The following is a 5,186-nucleotide window of genomic DNA, read 5'->3' on the forward strand; positions in this document are numbered from 1 at the left end:
AATTGCAAATGAGAGGAACTGCAAAAATTTTAAGCACTTTTTATTCAATCATAGCATAGACATACAAATACATTTATGTAGTAGTGAGATGTAGCCTCTTTATAGAATAGACATACAAGCATATTGATTTAGTGGTGAGATGTATCCTTTTTATAACATAGACATACAAGTACATCGATGTAGTAGGGGTATCTTTATTGTAACCATAGACATACCAAAAAACTTGCTCGTTTGCACCATTCGCAATGGGCAGCTTTTATTAAGCAATAATAAGCCTGATAAAAAGAAGAACTGCGTTCTTTTAGCTTTATTGGGATTTGTCTTCTTGTCATGGGAAACCAGTGAAAAGTAACTTCTAAATACTGTAATTCCTACAACCATGAAATGCAAATAAATGCACATTGGTCAGTTTTTTTCTGTACAACAAACCAACAGATAACCACACGGCAATGGTAAAACTTCAACGCCAATATTCCAACGCCAGGTTTTTTTTCTTTAGCTGATATTGAGAAACAACAATGGAATATTCTCTCCACAAATAAGCCGATATTTGTCTACAGTTTTATTGGAAAAGAATATAATAGTCAAAAAACAGTAAAATATGGAACAAGAAAGTAGAACTAATCTCAAGTAATGATTGGTAGTTGATGAAGTCTTGTTACAGAATCTCTAGAATATTAAAATAGTAACACATTCGATGACAAAAATATTCAGTCCGGTGTCTGAGTCATATTTTCAGTTGGTGTCTGAGTCGTCGCGGTTATTGACCCTAATAATTCAATATTTTACATAACCTTTACCTGCATCTACCTGCAGTTCATATACCCAACAAGTCAATATTGCTAATTGGCAGTGGCCCTATTTTATGGCAGAAACTGCATGTCTTTCATGTGTTATGCTGCTTCATTTAGATACTTGCTTTGCATGTCATTTAGGCGCTGTATCTTGTTTATTCCATTCTAGAGACTATTGTTACTGATTGAAGCCAACTTCTTTTATTTCCTGAGTTTCGCCAAAGGTGAAGAAATTATATAGATACTGTTTGTAGTTGCCTCGTATTTACTGATGAAGTTTGTCATGATTTTTACTATTAAACAATTAATATAGCCACTTGTTCATGAATGTCATTTTTCTAAGAGCTAACAGCAACGATATTATGCAAGTGTTCTTATCTTCAAATACCTATCTTCTGTATGTATTAGAGAATAAATCCAAGTTTCTCCTGTCTTCTGTAACGAAGAAATGATAATTGCTAGCAATTATAAAATGATTTTAGAGTTTATTCTAAATAAAAATTTAAATATAAAAGGTTTTAATACAAAAGCTCACACAATGTCAAGGAAAATTCAGACCACTCATGAAATTGTTCATAAAAGATAAAACTGTTTCCATTCAGCCTTACTGTCTATTCTTTTCTATTTGAACTAACTTGCTCTGTTATTATATTATATTGCTATTAAACAATGCAAGGGTCAAGGTCTAGAGCGTGTTAAGAAACAAAAAAGGCTTGTTGGTTCTGATCATTGGAATGTCGCGCTGACAATTCTTCTCATTAAAACCTTCGGAGTCAACAGATTTTTGAATGATTTATTGCATACCTATACCAATTGCATGAGTTATCACTGAACAGTCCTACAATTTAATCTCTACTTACGAGTACAGTCAAACCTCTACTTACGAGTACAGTCAAACCTCTACTTATGAGTACAGTAAAACTTTTACTAATGAGTACAGTCAAATCTTTTCTTAGTGGTGCATCCAAACCTCTACTTATAACTATAGTCAAACCTCTACTTAAAAGTACAGGCAACCTTATACTGGTTAGTAAAGTCAATCCTCTACTTATGAGCACAGTCAAACCTCTACTTGTGACTACAGTCAAGCCTCTATTTATGAGTACAGTCAAACCTCTACTTACAAGTCTTTCAACACACCTGTAAAAATTTGAGCAAGCATTTGCCTTGACATCTCAAATAATTTTCAACATGTGATGGCTGAATTTTTTCAAAGCATTAAAGTTCTGCAAGTAAAAGTTAAAACACTAAAACTTTAAATAAAATGACAATGATGATAAAATATATAGGTAATTTTAGCTTTATCTACTGTGAAGTAAAGTAAGTTACAGCAAGTTGCACTACATATTTATATCACTCGCTATATCACTGTATCTACAGATTACTTACCTTATATGTACCAATTTCCTTGTATTTTTGTATAATATATAATATACTATAATACATTACATATTATACTATATATATATATATATATATATATATATATATATATATATAAACTATATTAAGAACTGAAAACCTTTAAAACATTTTACAACTTAAAGTTTCATGGTTGCTACCATTCATCAGGTAAAATTAAAATGAACTGAAGCTCATATGACTGTACGTAAAAACACATCGAGTAGCTTAACGATAAAGGCCAGCTACTTATACGGTAATACAACAATTTAATTGGTTCATGTCACAGCATTGCAAATTAAGTGCTTATTTGAATATCTGCACTTTGACACAAGTTCGTTTCTTGAGTTTAAGCTTGCAAGCTCAGGTTTGTATAGAATGAAGTATTTCTCCCAAATACACAAATTACAGCGTTTACTGGTCTTATTGTAACTACTCGCTTTTTTCAATACTCTCCACTTGATGTCGTACTGGATGGATCGATCTTTAAGCTGCCATATATAATTACTTAGTTCTGTTGAAGTTCGTTTTGATGGATTGTTGAAGCTGCTACGATGGTTGTAATATCTTTTCTTGAATGAGCCCTCTGTCAAGCCAACATATGTTTGTTTGGTAGCATTAGGTTTGTTGGTCATAACTGTAGCCTGATAGATTACAGAACTGGACAAACATACATTTGGCCGTGGACATGTACTTTTATTTCGACAGTTGCATGTTGCTGTTGGCTTTTCGTTTGATAGCTGCGCTTTGTTGTTATTTGTAATAATCTGTCCAATATTCTTCATGCAGCTATAGCTAAGTTTTAAATTGTTTCTATTAAATATCGAATAAAGTTTGTGATCTTTGGGAAATTCTTCACTCATAGCTCTGAAGAAAAGCTTTCCTATATTGGTGGCAACATTTTTAGAAAAAGGGGGGTTATACCAAAGTATATTTCTCCTGCGTTTGTTTCTGGTGTTATGCGATGTTGTATTCTCACTAAATGTCAGTTTATGATGGTATCCACTTCTATTAAGAGCTTCCTGGTGCTCTTTTGTATTTTGTCTAAATATATCTTGATTTGATGATATTGTGGAGAGGCGCAGGTTGACTGATGCTGGAATGTTTTTGATGATGGAAGGTGGATGGTTAGATCTTGTGTGCACGTATCTAGGCACATTATTGGGCTTGCTGAAGGGTCTATATAATTCATTCTGTAGATCTAACGATATATCCAAAAAGTCAATGGTGCTTTTATTTGCATCTACAGATATTTTCAGCCCATATCGATGGAATAATGTGCACAGATTTTTCTTGAGCTTCTCAGTTTGTTTAGGAGTTGCTCTCACTACGCCAAGTCCATCATCTCGGTATAATCCAAAAGTCTCTTTTGTGATCTGGTTTATCTGATGTAACATAAAGCAGCCAACCAGTTCACATATTTCTGCTCCATCATAGGAACCCATAGCCACATCAAGCAAGCCATAGCCACATCGTAAGCAAGAACATAGTAGAACGCATAAACTTTAAAATAAATAGCGCCATCAGCATAAATCAATGGAAGAACACACATGACGTAATCACATGGTTCAATGCTATTCCTAATAAGAAAGAGTGTAGATTTCTATCTTTTGATGTTGTTGAGTTCTACCCCTCTATATCTATTGACCTTCTATCTCTAGCTTTAGACTTTGCTACCAACTACGAGACTATAACATCTGATGAGCACAGAATAATCTTGCACACCAAAAAGACCCTGCTATATAGTGATCATGAAGCATGGGGAAAATCAGGACATGCAGACTGCTTTGATGTGGCTATGGGTTCCTATGATGGAGCAGAAATATGTGAACTGGTTGGCTGCTTTATGTTACATCAGATAAACCAGATCACAAAAGAGACTTTTGGATTATACCGAGATGATGGACTTGGCGTAGTGAGAGCAACTCCTAAACAAACTGAGAAGCTCAAGAAAAATCTGTGCACATTATTCCATCGATATGGGCTGAAAATATCTGTAGATGCAAATAAAAGCACCATTGACTTTTTGGATATATCGTTAGATCTACAGAATGAATTATATAGACCCTTCAGCAAGCCCAATAATGCGCCTAGATACGTGCACACAAGATCTAACCATCCACCTTCCATCATCAAAAACATTCCAGCATCAGTCAACCTGCGCCTCTCCACAATATCATCAAATCAAGATATATTTAGACAAAATACAAAAGAGCACCAGGAAGCTCTTAATAGAAGTGGATACCATCATAAACTGACATTTAGTGAGAATACAACATCGCATAACACCAGAAACAAACGCAGGAGAAATATACTTTGGTATAACCCCCCTTTTTCTAAAAATGTTGCCACCAATATAGGAAAGCTTTTCTTCAGAGCTATGAGTGAAGAATTTCCCAAAGATCACAAACTTTATTCGATATTTAATAGAAACAATTTAAAACTTAGCTATAGCTGCATGAAGAATATTGGACAGATTATTACAAATAACAACAAAGCGCAGCTATCAAACGAAAAGCCAACAGCAACATGCAACTGTCGAAATAAAAGTACATGTCCACGGCCAAATGTATGTTTGTCCAGTTCTGTAATCTATCATGCTACAGTTATGACCAACAAACCTAATGCTACCAAACAAACATATGTTGGCTTGACAGAGGGCTCATTCAAGAAAAGATATTACAACCATCGTAGCAGCTTCAACAATCCATCAAAACGAACTTCAACAGAACTAAGTAATTATATATGGCAGCTTTATTATATATGGCAGTAATTATATATGGCTCAAGAAACGAACTTGTGTCAAAGTGCAGACATTCAAATAAGCACTTAATTTGCAATGCTGTGACATGAACCAATTAAATTGTTGTATTACTGTATAAGTAGCTGGCCTTTATCGTTAAGCTACTCGATGTGTTTTTACGTACAGTCATATGAGCTTCAGTTCATTTTAATTTTACCTGATGAATGGTAGCAACCATGAAACTTTAA

The sequence above is a fragment of the Watersipora subatra genome, chromosome 9 (genome assembly GCF_963576615.1).
Source record: "Watersipora subatra chromosome 9, tzWatSuba1.1, whole genome shotgun sequence".
Taxonomy (NCBI): domain Eukaryota; kingdom Metazoa; phylum Bryozoa; class Gymnolaemata; order Cheilostomatida; family Watersiporidae; genus Watersipora; species Watersipora subatra.